The following is a 16930-nucleotide window of genomic DNA, read 5'->3' on the forward strand; positions in this document are numbered from 1 at the left end:
AATGTGCATGACCTTGTATAGTGTGGAATGCGAGCAATCAAGGTGAGATAGCAATGGTAATCTCTGGTTGGTTATTTTTCCACCAATGGAAATGCAGACACGAGAGGTCCGTACTGGTACTATTGCTTTTTCTTGAGGCGTATTTCTTCCAATTTCAAGTTTTGTGTATTGGATATTAAATTGCAACCAACAAATCCGTAGTGGTAAAGCGACTAGTTTTGATTTTGAAATCTTTTTCAATATATGTAAGTTCGTTTCCCCGAGTAGTACCCCTCGCACCTGTAACATTGTCTTAATTAATGGACAGGTGATTCCCCGTCGTTTACATAGACAAATGTCTTTGTATGCGTATTGATCCAGTTTTAAGGTAGATTCACACAACGAATTTAAATCATTGTATAGCGAATAGAGTTTTGAGTTTTTCTAATGCAGGGGATTTAAATAAAACGCATTAACTGATCTATGCACACTCAGTTGATCAAAAATGACCCAGATGTGTAACCTTCAAATGTGTTACAAACACCATTAAGTCACGTTTACAATAATCAATAATTTTAATTAAACGAGAATCGAGAGAGTTAATATCATTGATCAATTTTATATCATAAAAAGCTCAAATGAATTCTGTTTGAGATCCTTTTAAAAATAAATTTTAAAGCTTTAGCAGAAATTAACATATTAGTAAATTTTAATTTACACATTTATCAATATAAATAATTCATGCATGGTGATAGGGCGTTTATTCCAACGAAACTTGACATACATTCTGAGAAAGATGTAAAGATATCAATAGTCTATAGGTCGTATTGATATGGATATGATTAAAGACGTTCATCTATATAGATAACGGTATCTTAAATGTTTAATTTTGATAAAAAGAAGGTTCATTTTTTACCTGCTTTGATAAATACTATTGACAAAAAGTAAGTGCACCTTTTAGCGAAATGCATTGGTATATTGAAACAATACAGTAAAACTATATTCTAAGCTTTTTGCGTTTTTAGTAGTACTCTTGCTAAGGCTCATTGAAAAAGTGATTCATGGTTGGAGAGCCTAATTATTTCATTTTTGAGATTTTGTTTAAAATGTCATGGTTAACAGACATTTACATGTGGTATATCATATAACCTCAGTTCATAGGGGATATTAATTAAAAAAGATGTACAATATAATTCAAAATTAAGATAGATAACACTGAAACACAAAAGACACTCCTAAGAGCAGGCAGATTGGAATAAATGATTGTAATTGCATCACATAGACACATAAAACAACTTAATGTCAAAAATAAAATGTGTAAATTTTTTGGGGTGAAAATATATCATATATCATAGAACTTGCACAATGCTTACAAAGACTGCTGCTTAAGTCGAAATAAATTTTCCTCTTATAATCTTTGTTGCTTCGTTTGTTTGTTTGTTTGTTTGCTCGTTTGCTTGTTGTTTGTTTGTTTTGTTTGTTTATTGATTTAATTGTTTTGCGCGAAAGTAGGATTTACATAAGCTGATGTCCGCAACCTATATTTGAACAAGACAAGTGCGTAACTTTACTTCAATCGATGACCTTGACCTTGTCTAGCCAGTGAGAGCAAACAAAACCTCTATAATATTTATGACCATATACAACTGAATATACACCTATAATTACTTTATGGTCTGTATACAGCAAGGATATATGCTAAATATATGTATATTTAACAGGTAGAAGCTGACAATTTAGAAATATGTACTTAAACCTAACTTTGACCAAGAGTGTGTATTAACCAAAGTTGAAAACACCCATGATTATTAGTACAAATTCATAAATAATGTATCCTCTTTGGAATTGACCTTTAATATAATAGTAAACTATTCATTATGTGTATGTGCCGTACATAATCATTTAACATTTTGAACAATTAATACATCATGATTTAATTTTCAATAAATCCTGTGGTACAGGTAAATGTAAACATATGACATATTCTAACAATACAAGGATAGATACATGTACCTACCACCATAAAGGACTGATGCTTAGAATTGTTGAAAAGATATTTTTTTTTACTTTTATGCTTGTATCAACAATCTGTGAATTATAGAGGCTAGAGGTAAATTAGTACTTTATAGGTTTTTTTGGCGAGACAGTTTACTGATATTGCCTCTATATACACAATTGAACCTCTGAGACAAAATGTGTATGACAGATTATCCATTCTCATCTCAAAGCAGGCAATAGATTGGCTAAATGAAAAAAAACGAAAATCTTTGTATCGTCACAGTAAAGTAAAATGTCAGTCCAGTCAGTCAGTGGCTTGATCAATAGCATCTGAACACGCCAAATTTAACAGTACAATTAATTATATGCAACATGTCGTGGTCTTGGATAATGCCCACTTACCATTGCAGGTCTTGAACAATCGTTAATTTTTTAGATGCTTTGCTAAAGGTTTGGGGCCCGAGATACCCTGCTAGGAAATTTAATCAAAGTATTTCCTACTTAAAAATTAACTTCTGCGCTAGCTAGTGCTAGTGTTCTTCTGGAATTTCAGTTGGTTTGTTGGAATTTCATCTCTCCAAAATAGCTACAGTGTTAAAGCTGCAACAATACGAAAATAATTCGTCATAGTAACTGACCTGAAATTTTGTATTTTGCTTTGTTCTGCTTGTTCTGCTTTGTTCTGCTTTGTTTTGGGTTTGTTTGTTTGTTTGTGCGTGTGGTTTTTTTTTTTTTTTTTGGTTTTGTTATTTTTCATTATTTTATTTGTTTTTATAGGATTGGGGTTATTGTTTTCTTTTGCGGGTTGTTTTCTTCAGTTTCGATATTTATTTGGTACTCTTTTAACAAACTTATTAGAAAATCATCGGTGGATTTGATGTATGCTTAATATATATATGTATATATATATATATATATATGTCACATCTTGTATATACATATACTTTTAAAATTCGTTCTTGTCGAGACACGTGTTTAAATTGATCCCGTGATGGGTATATATGTGTTAACAAACAGCAATCAACAACAATGAATACACCTTTATTTTTTACATTCTTTGAGCTAAAACACAGAATACGCATTATTTGTGACAATCCATTCCACAAATTCATGAGAGAAGACAATTTATCCATAAACATTTCAAACGATTAATAAACTAAAAATAGAATTTAAACACCTTGGGTATCTTTAAAATTTCCCTTTGGCTCTGATCCAGCCGACAGCTAATGTTCAACAAAGAAGGGGAATTATTTTCTAATGACCTTGACGCCGATTGGATATTGTTGACAATACAGATATTTTATCTGAACGTTTGTTTAGATAATTGGCTCTTTAAAAATTCGATTGTACCTTCAACACATAAATTAAACCGGTGCGTCTTTTTATAATCATCAATGCATGATTTGCATGTACCACCCTTTTACTGAATTAAGCTTTCAAGTACATGTAATCACCGCATTGGTCCCATGCGTTAAGAATAGTCTATAAAATTGTATAGTTAAGTAAAACATAAAGAAAAACAAAAACAAGAATGTGGGGACTAAGATTTTGTTGGGGCGTTTCTGACTAAAATGAAAATAATCAATACATTGATATCGACATAGATTGGATATTACGCTTTATTCAAATGTGAATGCTTTCATTATCCTAATTTGGTATAAATATTCCAGTTTTACCTATTTATTTATTGTGTCAATTTTTTCCCAATCATTTCATAGATGCCTAAATCCTAAAATATCTGGCAGTGGAAGATTGTGAGCGCATGTCATATTCGTTCTTTAATATTTTTGTTTTCATTTATTATTTTTATTTGTTTGTTTTTACTTGTTCGATTGTTTGTTTATTCGTTTGTTTGTTTGTTTTTTGTTTTTGTCGTTTTTTTTCGTTGACAATAGACGACAGTTCTGTCAAATGTGTATTTTTGGTTAGATCTTCACTGAGCTAAATTAATATTGCAATGTATATTTGTAAACATTGATGACCCATTGCATACAATTATGAATAAAAATGATAATCATTCTGCTCAAAGCCAAAAACCTATTAAGATATTTATAAACATTCTAAATATAAATGGTGTAACTAATGCAATGATATGACATAATAAATCTCATTTTAGGGGTACTTTGAAGTAAACATCGCCATTACTATACAACTTGTTTCTTTGAATTACTTTCTCAGTTATGTTTTTATCTCTACATTTTGACGCTATCGAATATTTTGCTTATGCAGAAGTGTTTGTCTGTTAGGGGACCTTTTACAGGAAATCTTTTTCAGGAGGGTTGTGTTACTGCCAGATGAAAATTCACACTAAATATATTAGAAACCACAACAGCTTGTCATTTTCGACTACATTTAATGCCAACTCCAGTTATAAGGACAGTTTAATTATATCAAAAAGTTTCTGCTCCATTTTATTGGGAATATTTGAACTTACTTTATGTTGCTGTGATGTATAAAACTATTTCGCTGTACCTGTGTATAACATTTGGGGTATAGTTGCTGCCTGCCCAATGGTGTGAGGGGTTCTTTGTCGTTCATTGAAGACCCAAAGGTGGCCTTAAGCTTACATTTTTCATCCAGTTAGGGTTGTTGTCTCTGACATATTCACCATATCCATTCATCTTATATTATAAAACAAGGTCTATGCTTCATCGGTAAAGGACTCCTGTTGTTCCACTTAATACTTATTCCCTGTTTTTCGTGGATACAACGTTTGATCATTTCCTTACTTTTTTCTTTGTATTGCCGTTCTCGTATATTATTTGTTGTTTTCGGCTGCTAATTTGTGTTAACTTACTTCCAAATTATGCTTAAACTTAAAAAGTAGGTCCCTCAAGCTGTTTCCTACGTATTACTATTTCAAATTTTCAAGTATATCGAAATCGATAATGAAACTTTTCAAATACATGTCAGGTAAATCAGTAATGATTCTTATGTTCCAATAGGTATATTTGAATAGTGCCCCGCTCAAATTTTCTATTTCCAAGACTTTGGCGGTCTTAAAGTATTATCAATACATCCCACAAAATGTAATTTTGTTTGGAAGCCGCAATTTATGTTTTAATTTATTGTAAAATAAATTGTTTTCCATCCATCGTAAACAAGGTTGCTGGCTTTTTATATTTTATGGCGATATTATTACATGTAAACTACAATCAAAGTCACAAAAGGTTTAGTGAAGGATAAATTTTCTTTGAATGCCCTCTTCAGTTCAAACATTGAACTAAGACCGATATTTGAAATGCCCTTGTTAGTCAAAAATCAAGTTTAGACCAATGTAATTCAAATGAATAATTTATTGCTGCCTTTCGGTAAAAAAGTAATCGGTACTTCAGGTTATATAAAAGGTCTTGGGCATTCACTTTAAAAGCATTCCCATGCTGAAAAACCTGTGTACTAAACTGTGCATTACAAGATATCTGCTTTTTTATTGCATGTGTCAATATTTATTAAGATATTGAAATGATTGGTTGATCAAACATGCAAGATTAGTGCAAGTTTGTTTTAAATGTTTGACAGGTCTGCTTTCATGTTTTCGCTTAAACAAACTGTCTATAAGGGTTACCAAAATCAGAGGTTATCATTTAAGGTTTTTAAATGTCAAATTTCTCAGCCTTACACAAACAGCGATTCTTTGTTCGGAAACGGTAAAACCTGCAATGAATTCAGGTATAATAGGTATTATTTCACACTAATGAAATTCTGCATTTCCAAAATAATTGTTTGGTCTATGCTCGTGATCTGTGCAACCCAATATCTTCAAAAAGTTGACATCAAACAATACTGCGCACGATCCGTTAACCTGTTTAACGCATACTTTTAAACTTTTTAAAATTGGTCCCCATATATCAATTTAAATGTACTTTGAACCTTGGTAAACCAAAAACTTGTCTAAACGGTGCAATTCTCAAACTTTTTAAAAGGTTTGGTTTAGATAGGTTTCACTGTATTAGGTGTTATTGTAGCAAATAAGTTGTAGTGTAGTTTAAACTGATTACATTCAAGCTAGGTTAAGCTTTACATGACAAGTCAAAGGGGAATTTATGGACTGAGTATCTCTTTGAAGGAGTCTTTTTACTGGTAAGCTTGAACCATTGGTAGATAAACCGGTTGTAGTTCAGTGTACCTGGTATGAATCAAGATTAAATCTCACGAGAATCATTTGTGCAATAATTTTGTTTGGTGTGGTTGTTTGCATGTAACCTTTCGGTAGAAAATGAAAATGAGCCAATTGTAAAGTGTTTAAAATTGAAGTAATGACAGACTATACATGACAACTTATTTACAAAATCCGCTACCTAAGAAATTTAGACACGTAACCTGAAGAAAAAGTTACCCTATTTGTTTCCAATGATCCAAATAAACATACCTACATTTTCGTTGCTTTGCATGTACGCAAGGTAACGCTGGTATTGATAAATCTGAAGGGCACCGAATATTCACCAAAGAAAACACACCGCTTAAATAATGCCAAACAACTCCGTTTGCTATTAGACAAATGCCCGACATACTAAAGTGTATACAGTAAGCACTGTAATAGCTTATATGTACAATTTTTGGAGATTGAAAGTAATAAATAAACTAGATTATTTGCACTAATATAGAATTTATAAATTTTCGTGACTGCACACTTATTATTCTTTCTTATCATTTTAAAGTCTTTTTGGCGAAAGTCGTTACTGTTTCATACAATTTAAAATTCGCGATGTATATTTTTTGGCCGATAGTTACTTGTGGTTAAGCTTCTTGATATTAAATCCGTTTTGAGGTGGTGGTACAATTAGCCATAATCAATTGACTTTCAGCCAATATCCCATTTGATGTGAATCGATAGATAAAAGGAACTACAAGTATGCAGAACAAATGATTTTTTTTTCAGCGCATGAACGAATTAAATGGGAGAAAAACCTCATATTAGGTCTGGAAATATTATTTTATCTTCCATTTTTAATGTAGTTACACTCATATGTCGTATTTGTCATCCTTTGTCATTCCCGAATTCCGGAGGGCATGTGTTTATTTTGTTTAAGCATTCCTACGCTCATTTTTCTCTTGATACATTCCACAATCGTTATGAAACCGTATTCAGTTAACGAATCGCCTCTGTAGAATGCTTTGCTTACAACGCAAAATATTTGATATCAGAGTTTTTACTTGGAGAAAATTAACTCGTCAAAAGGCATTTTATTAAGAATCAGATAGTACATGCACGAAATTTAAAATGAAAAATTAAAACATAAATTAAAGAACCATGTACTATAATGGAGATATAACTGTTATTCTGGTATCGTTATGTCTCAAGTTTGTCAGTGCAAACTACTCTAAAGATCTAAAGGCCCCTTATACTTGACATCAGATTACATATAAACACGCTAATTACATCTAGATACCCTTAAAATTACATAATCCTAGACTTTGCAGGAGATATACTCAAATGGATTACAATGTAAAAGTTGTACAAGCTCGAGTAAATATTTATATTTTAAACCACGCCTCTGTGTATTTTCAGAACGACCTTGTTGATTTCTATTCGTAAACTAGCGAAATAATTATACTTACCAAAGCATGTAAAAAAGATTGAGATTGATTGAATTTTTAGTGGCATTTTTCTTGTATGTGCCGACAGAGAAATTTGAAGTTCATAAATACATTGCGTGTAAAAAAAATAAATAAATAAACGCATTTATTTATTTATATGGAAAGGCATGGTGGAACTAACGATTCAATCACCCCAGAAGACTTCATATGCAACACCTAAAAATCACAGAATATTGATCTCGCAAAGAAAATAACGAAATTACATATTAATATTAATTAAATGGATCGGTTTTATTGTTAAGCTTATATTCATGCATATATATTAAACATCATTTCAGTGATTTTTCTCTTTTTTTCGCTTTTTATTTTCATTTGTTTTTACTTTGTATCACTCACTCAAAATAAGCTCTGCTACACAAGTTAAGAAGATTTTAACAAGACTTTCTAATTGCGAATCAAATGAATCAAATGAACTTTACTAAATTTAATTTGCTGACAAAGGGGATTTAGTATTGAGTATGGTTGAACTATCATACATATCTAATATTTGAGTTTTCTGTTTCGGTTAGACAAGAGCTCAATCGTTAGTAGAAAGTATGCCTTTTAACTACTTTTGAGACACGTTGTACTTTTTTATGAAGTTAATGGTTATCAAGGTGTACTTTTCAAAATTTGTCTTGCTAAATTGTTATTGTAAATATTTTTTCACTTGTATTTGCGATTTCCATTTATATTAATAACTTATATTTAAATTTTATTTATCTTTGAGTGTTTAACTTTTTTAAAGGAAACAGTCACCTGGATATTTGGAAAACTAAAGACGGGATAAAGAAAATAAGTAGCTTTGAAAAGAAATAATTGTCACTTCATTCATTAAAATACTTGAATAAGCGTGTACAAGACCTAATCTAATATTTTTAGTTCAAGATTGTCATTTCGCAGTCATATGTATAATGATAAAGGTAAAAGTAATAGTTCTCACAAATTGTTGTTACATATTTTACTTTAACGAATCATTCAAATTTTATCTCCTTCATTGTAAACACTGTACCTTTTATCGATAACATAACCATACAAATTTATTTTAACCATGAATTAAGAACTCCAAAATGATAAAACTGTTTAAGTTGCGATAGTTTTTCTGATATAATCGCGTGTGAACAAGGGCTCATTGTGACCTTGTGGAAAATGTGGAATTTTACTACTGTGATACTGTGAAACCTGTCTTAACTGAGCAGAACCCTTTATCGACTCTAGAATATGTTTGATTTAGACAGATGTTCGGGTATTCTATGTTCAAAATACAACAAACAAGTATTTGATGTAGACAGTTATTGGTTTATCGGGGCTAGGTTTACACTAGTTTTCGGTTTATCAGGGCTATGTTTAGACTAGTTTACGGTTTATCAGGGATCGAATAGACAGGTTTTCGGTTAATCAAGGCTCGAATAGACAGGTTTTTGGTTAATCAAGGCTCGAATAGACCGGTTTTCGGTTTATTATTGCTAGTCTTAGTCTGATTTACGGTTTATCAGGTTTAGACTGGTAACTGGTTTATCAGGATTCGCTTTATGCGAAAACTTTCTATATCTATTGAAGTTTTTATTCCAATTGTTACGAACAAAATCCATAATCAAAAGGCGATTTTTTTCAGTGTATTGAAAATAGCGTTGGATCACATATCCTAATAGTACACTAGAAACTGTCTAAACCCTGAATTATCCGAAAGATATCTAAATATGACACTTGGAAAGTCCCTTCACATTAATTTAAAAGTAGTTTCAACGTATTTAACCGGACATCTGTCTTAACGGAATCAATTTTTTAGGGTCCAGACAGATTATACTGTACAAAGGCCTTATTTTTTGTAGCATGACCAGACCATTTGCACCAAAACAAAATCAAACATTTGCAGAAAGTTCAATTATTATTTAGTTTTTAAGTAAATTAAAGAAAAACAGTATTCGCTAGATAGCAATTGCAATAAGTACAATATTATGTATCCCTCTAGCATTGTGAGTTGAACAACTAACAAGTATACATTAAGAATTTATATACATTAAAATGTAAGTATGATGCTATTTGCGTTATTCACGTGTTGTGCAAAATAAAGAGGCGACACGTTATGTAAGATACTTATATATTATCTTGACCTGATATGGTAATGTAATCTGAAAAGGGGCTTTTGAAAATTGACGAAAGGAAAATGATCATCGCCTTAAATGAATTTTTGATAGTATGTAAAGTGCCTGTCCCCAAAATACGTTGTTTTGATTTTGCAATGAGCTCTCGTAAAAGCTTCCTAGTGACAATATTTAAAAAAGTCTTTTTAATCATCTTACAAGAGTATCATTGGTACGGAATGTTTAGAATTTAATCATTCAGAAGTAGAACATTTAAGTTATGTTCATACTTTCATATAATTAAAGTGATCTAATACCAAAGTTGTTAATTATCCATACATAAGCAAAAACAAAGCCTTTTTCAATATAACATACATATAACATACAATTAATTGCATTCAATCATTTAATTTGCCAGCTGCAAGAAAAAGGCACAAAAGATATCGTCGCTCTATTTTTTTCTTCATTTTTTTTCTTTTTAATTTTACATTTTATTATATTGTTTTTTTAGTTTTGGATTTATTGACTTCTTACTGATAAATATGTGTTTATGTCCCTTTCTACTGTTGGTAATCAAGTGTGTCTTGACTTCTGCTGTTGATATTGTTCTGGGTGTGCTTAAGCTCCTACTGGTCCATGCTCCCAGCTTTTAGTGTAGTCCGAGTTGCTCATTTACTTTTGTTACTTTGTATGTATGATTTTAGTTACTTTATGTTCTTTGTTGTGAATGTCTGTTTTCCATGTCTGGACTTTGTCCCTGGATTACATTCTTTTGATTACCGCTATAACCTTGGTTCCCTTGATTACTCTTTAAGTATCTTGTCCATCATCTAAAAAGGATACTTAAGCAATGTAAGCGCAATGTTGTTCTATTTTGAAAACCAAACTGTAAATGATTGTGATTCACAATAGATTTCATGGTTTGAGTAAGCAATGAATGTCTGTTTTTAAAGCTAGTCAAAAGACTTTATATCTTAATACAGTAAACATGAAACATTTCTATTCTTCATATATGTACTGTTTGTGAAATAATATAACGTTAACGTAGTTACTTGCAATGTATTTTATTTAATCGTATCTTTTACTAAGATTTGTTGGTTTTTAAACCGCAAACCTTAGGTACTTAAGTAGCTATCTTAGGCTACGTATTTTTATTTTTGTAATTAAGTTGTTTTATGGTAGGGAGGTCGGTAGTGCGTTTATCGATATTCTTGCGAGAGCAAAATTCTCAATTTTGAGTCAACTTTAACACGTTAGAAAATGGTTAAAAATCCATTGCATGACAATAAAAAATATATGTAATTGAAGATGAGACATTTCTCTTTTTAAATATACAACTTTCATTGTTATTGGAGTTGATGGTCATTTGGTACAAACGTTTGAAGTGACGATACTTTGAGAAAAATGGCCGCCTGAAAAACTATGTGTCAAAGATCATACCTATTTCAAAATTCATTCCGCAAGCTATTACTGGACCGATTTTCTTCATTTATGGCTTAAATTTTTGAAAATATCTTCAATTTTGATAATCCGGTTGTCAGGCTAATCTTTTGGTTACAAAACATATTTTTTACGTAATTTTAAGGAAAAACATGTTGAAAAAAAATAGTTTTTGCGTACCCGGAATGCACTGACAGTCGGATTCCGAAAATTTTATCCTTTCTGCGTCCATCCGTAACCCTGGTTTCAGAAGAAAAACAATTATAGCTTGCGGAATCGATTGGATATTAGGGTGGTCAGGGCGTGGTTTTCACAAAAATTAAAGCGGGACCGGTTATCGTTCTTGCTAACCGGATGTTACTGATCCGCCATAGCTTCTGTTAAGATTTTCGAACACTCGTGGATAAATGCCTTTTACCGACTGTTTTCTGGACGGATTTTTGACTGGTGGAGCAGACAACGATGGACCTAGGCCATGGAGGCCAATCACTTACGGTAAGTACCTAAATTATGTCTAATATAAGCCTAATCGCCCTGTTTCCGTAAGGTCAAATTCTAGAATGACCTTTTATCATCTGCAAGCTTAAAAACTATATTCACCTTCTTGGAAGGTCTGATTTTCGTTTGATTCTGTATGAGCTGATTTAAAAAAGATTACTCTTATTTAGCATTAGTTGGAATATGTTTCCATAACATTTTTATTAAACGATGAATATGTAATGAGGTAAATTCTCCCAACGTTTGATTGCAATCCATTCAAAATCTTTCGGACTTTATCGACTTTCCTATATTATCGGAAGTCTCTGTATTTTACCTTGCTTTTTTCTATTGGTTCGGAGAATTTGCACATATTGCATTTAATTTCCTTGATAATTCAATTTTAATTTATATGTAGTGCCCAATTTATATGAAACTCACATGTTTAAGCATAAACCTTCTTTATATTTATTTTAACTGTTTTATTTATTCAAAATTATCATGTGTAGAAAAAAAATCAACCTTACATTGCTTCTTCAAATGATACACAACTTTTTTTCTGGTTTTCATTTTATCAGTTAATATATATTATTTATGACTTTTATTAGAATAATTATCATGTAGCCCTGCTTGTACTTTACTTGATAAATAGAACTTATTTGATGAGATTTATATATGTGGCAATTGCATATTTTACATATGACCTGCATCTTCTTAAGTTTACTTTATATATTCATATTGTACAATTTTTAACAGCTAAATTACATATTCATTTTTTAGAGGATTGTAGATGCTCTACTTATTTAATATTCATATACATGTACAATTGCTTGGAAAAGGTTTAAAATCCTTGTAATATACATTATTGATCATTAAATTTCAATTAATTATGGTTTAATATTTTTTTTGCCATTTTAGGATCACATTGATTGACTTATAATACCAAGCTTTTGTTGTATGTATATGAAACATACTTGTACTATGTTTTTTCTTCTAATTATTGATTTATTTCAGAAGAAAGTATTAGTAAACAGGCTGCCTAAATATTTATTTTATTTTGTCATATAAAAAGTAAACACTGATGTAAATTTTATTATGATTTAGTTTTATTTTCTGTTTGTTTTTCATCATTTTAGTTTCATTTTGTTGAGTTCTGGAGATGTTTCGAATTCATGGTAAGTTAGTTTTTATACTTTGATTAGTTTAGTAGCTTTATTTGTTTTAATAGTAAAACTTTTGAGTCTTTTAATTATGGTAACAAATAAGCATTTACATTTGAATCATATATTACTTACAAGAACTGTCGATTAGTTTTGTGTTTAGACTCTGCTTTAAAACTGCTTCACAGTACATATTCATTGAATTCCACTACTTGTTTATTTCAGATGGCCTGAGGAGCATAGTGGGCTATGCTATGAGACGAATATGGGCTGAGTCTGAGGTAGGACCATGTGGGGTGCAGTAAGTAGGGTAGTTCCAGACACACCTGAACCAGGTAGGACCATGTGGGGTACAGTAAGTAGGGTAGTTCCAGACACACCTGAACCCGATAACCTGATTGGTAAGAGAGTTCAACACTTGATAGAAGAACCAGACGGATCACGCAGCGAAATTATTCAGTTAATTAACATAACATTAATATAACCTTATAAAACAATCTTCTTGTTTTGAAATGAAGATAATTATTCTGGAAATGGAAGTTTGGTGTTTTTAACTCCTCGCCACATCTTTTGTCAACCGCTTTGTGAGCAACCAACATCAAATAAAGTTTTACATTTTTTCAGATTGTTAGCAAACCACATTATGATTTAATAGAAAGTAAACTAACTGTAAGCAAATTGATAAGGTAAATGATGTTAATAGGTGTAATGTCCTTATGTACATAATCTCTTTTGTAGATTTGGCAGACATAGTAGATCCTGGTGAAGAAACCCTTCTGGCCTGAAATGGAAACTTCGAAAAGTTCATTAAACTTAATTAAATGATGATATTTTGTTTATTATCATTTAATGTACATAATAGTACACATGAGGAAACAGCTAGGGCTTCAAAGTTCCATAGTGAAAGGATGCGCATTGGTTCAAGTCAATGTATTCATAAAAAAATTCTCAATTTCTTGGGAAAACAGCATTTGTTTTTGAAATTTTATTCAATTTTAACATAATAATGAGATTATTATTATGTTAAAAGACCCTATTTAAACAAGAAAACATTACAAGACTACATTAGGAATCTTAGAATTGACCAGACCTTGATATAATATTATTTTGCCACTTTTTGCAGCAAAAATGTATGTTTATTTTGATTATCGTCTGGCTTCATTTAAGGTATAGGCCTAACAAATTTTCATCCACATTAAACATTTTATAGCAAAATAAGATGAAAGTATCTTCATGTGATAGCTTAGATTCTAAGCTTTAAAATGGTACCACATAAGTATATGGTAGGTTGATATTTTGATCATTATTAGCATAAATATGCGGTTTTTTTTAAAATCTGAAATTTTCAAAAATGTTCGATTTACCCCCATTTTTCAACATTTGCTTGTTGATTTTTAAATATAATTGCATTATTTCTTGATAAAAATGTGTTTTTACATATTTAATCACAATAACAATAACTGTCATGTGCTAAAAACTGCTTTTAAATTCAAAATGTCTTTTTCTGTCTGACCTTTCGCCATTTTTTCCATTGAAAATAGCTCTAAAATTTACCCTAAAATGTAAATTTTCTACCTCAAAAAATTTTTTTTGAGCTGAAAAACATAATTTTTCAAGTCAAGCAACTTTATTGCCACACAAAACAAGTGACAGAAAAAATTAAATATTTTTTTTGAATTCTTAGTAAGCAAAAATGTATTTTTTTGTTGAAAAAACACTTATAAAAAGAAGGGGGTCTGCCGCAGTGTTTTTGATTCCAATGAAAAACAAATCAGAGGTTTTGACATAATATTTGTTTATTTATTTCTGTTTAATGGATTACTCTTGAAAGAACAGCAAAGTATCAGATTTCTACTACCTTCCAATTTCCAAATATGAATATCCAAAAATGGCACTTTAATTCACGATGCTGTTGACACATAGCAAAAAAAACTAAGTCCAAAGTGTTTTTTTGCCAATTTTAAAAAAGTGTAATTTTCTTTGTATCTAAGATACAAGTTTCCTGAATGGCTTAAATCAAAGTATGAAATGGCTTTATTTAAATGATTAAGACACAATGTATGAATTTCTTTACCTGTTTGACTTATGTGGGCCACAGAAGTGCCCAAAATGTGACATTTTTGCATACGCAAGAAAAATGACCAAAATTTTGAACTTTAAATTGTAATAACTTTTGAACCCCTTGACCGATTTTAAAAATTTTTGCACCAGTAAGTTACATTTCTTGGGCTCTTTCAAACCAATATAAACTTGTACATTTTCTATATACTTCATATTTTGACTGACCTCCCTATAAAAAATTATGGGTCTATACCATGAAATGAGTAATTATTCATCCAAATCTGCCTGCTCTTTGGAGATAAGCAACATTGAAAATCCAGTAGATTCTATTGTATTTGAGCGTCATTTACAGAGTTATCTCTATTAATTTTGAAATCTACAGTGCATTCTATATATTTTTAATCTCCTAAGAGCACTGGTTATATGAAACACCACATGTTATTTTCTGTTTACTATGACATATCAAAACAAAATATCAAAAATAAAATTATGTAGGTTTTTTACCCATGAATCACATTTTGCATGATCCTTAGCTGGAGTACTATTTAAATATAAAGTTATACCCCCAAAAAAAAACCACTCGTTGGGTCAAGCTAATAGAAAACATATACAGGTAGTCCAAATAACATTGTACATCATAAAATATTTTGACCTTTGGAAGTTCATTGTTATCAGTGTTATAGTAAATGGTCGTGACATACCATTCAAATTAACGGATCTTCGAAGAGGTCGGAATTGTTAGGGTTTAAATTCATAAATACATTAATCTTCTGTGGGTAGTTTCCCTGGGTGAAATGAAAGTTACGTCTATAAATAGAACAACTGAAATTCCCTAAACGAAAATTACCTAAATATTGGCAGAATTTAAATAGCCGACCCATGTGATGCTGATCAAATAGTATAGTTCTCTTTACAGGTAATATAGATTTTCACATGCCGTTGATTACGGAATGAACATTTAAACCTGCATATCAGATTACATTGCTTTATCATTTACACTTTTGCTAACTTAACTTCCGACTTTAAACAAAAAACCACAAGACAGTTGATATAGGAAATCAGTCTTACTGTCCGTACAATATAAAATAATCAAAATATTTTCTGTATTCAAAACCAATACAAAAAAGAATAAAATAACAGAGTAAAAAAATAGCAATTGTTTTTTAAATAGCATGTATTGTTTGTGTTTTCAAACGATATTATATAAAAATATTAAAAGCTGCATCTAGTAAAATGCAGTCTATTCATGTTCATTTTTACCTTACCTCACTGTACTTCTACATATTATTAATGTAGAATGCCTCAGTGTTTCGTTCTGTTAAACTGTCAAATACTTTTCACGTATGTATCATTTGTTATGCTAAATATAGAATAAAAAGGTACAGCAAACCTAGACATTTGTACAGGCACTTAATTTCGCGCGCGTCTATCACTCTATTAAATACTTATTCGCAGCTGTTTTTTCCGAGGTTTTACCTTGTTAGCATAATTAGCTTATTAATATCGCTAGCGATAATAATTCACTTTGAGTAATTGTATTAGTCCCGATCAATATTTTAAATCAGCTGCTAAACATTGTTATAAAGTAGCTACATTTCTATTGTCTAGGTTCGTATCAACAATGGGTCCTCGAGAATATTTTTTTTGTTTCTTGACAGAGGTTTCCTCCTGTGCATTGCAGTGGATAGAACTTCAAGGTGCTAGATTTTGATTCCTAATTCAGTTGTTGTTGGACATGAGTACTTCTTGTATACTATGTTTTTCTTGTTGTTCTTATCAGTCTGGGGTGATACCTAAGAACCATGTGTACATATTACTTTTGCAATATTGTATCTTTGTAGCTTTGTCCAATATCTACGCTACTCTTTGAAAGATCAGACAGTGTTTGAAGTTAAAATGTAATCGAGCTAATATTTGTTTTTAAACAAACCCTCAGAGAAATGCATTTAACTCATTTAAGAGGTATGTATGCCTAAAGGGAAATGAATAACATTACAAGTCGATCTATAAAGCAAAAAAAATTCCCTCAAAAAGCGCAGTAGTACAGAATTCAATAATTTACATAGTAAATGGGCAAGTATTCTTCATAACTTCATAACATAACAAAGCAGAAGAGTTCACAGCAGATTTTAAAATAATAATATAAGTTGTAAC

At 30.9% G+C, this 16930-nt stretch overlaps 1 long non-coding RNA gene across 4 annotated transcripts; it reads left to right on the top strand.

Moving 5' to 3' along the window:
* The first annotated feature begins 10816 nt into the window (after positions 1-10816).
* On the top strand, positions 10817-14077 carry LOC148610225 (uncharacterized). Of its 4 annotated transcripts, none has more exons than XR_015914769.1 (4): positions 10817-11573; positions 12692-12730; positions 12941-12996; positions 13051-14077. It is a non-coding gene; the product is annotated as an uncharacterized LOC148610225 (long non-coding RNA). The 4 variants fall into 4 exon arrangements; XR_015914768.1 differs by having other exon boundaries at positions 13454-14075; XR_015914767.1 differs by having other exon boundaries at positions 12941-14077.
* Positions 14078-16930: the final 2853 nt, after the last annotated feature.

The sequence above is a fragment of the Perna viridis genome, chromosome 8 (genome assembly GCF_037379345.1).
Source record: "Perna viridis isolate PV_CMFRI_1.1 ecotype Kerala chromosome 8, ASM3737934v1, whole genome shotgun sequence".
NCBI classification, from domain to species: Eukaryota; Metazoa; Mollusca; class Bivalvia; order Mytilida; family Mytilidae; genus Perna; species Perna viridis.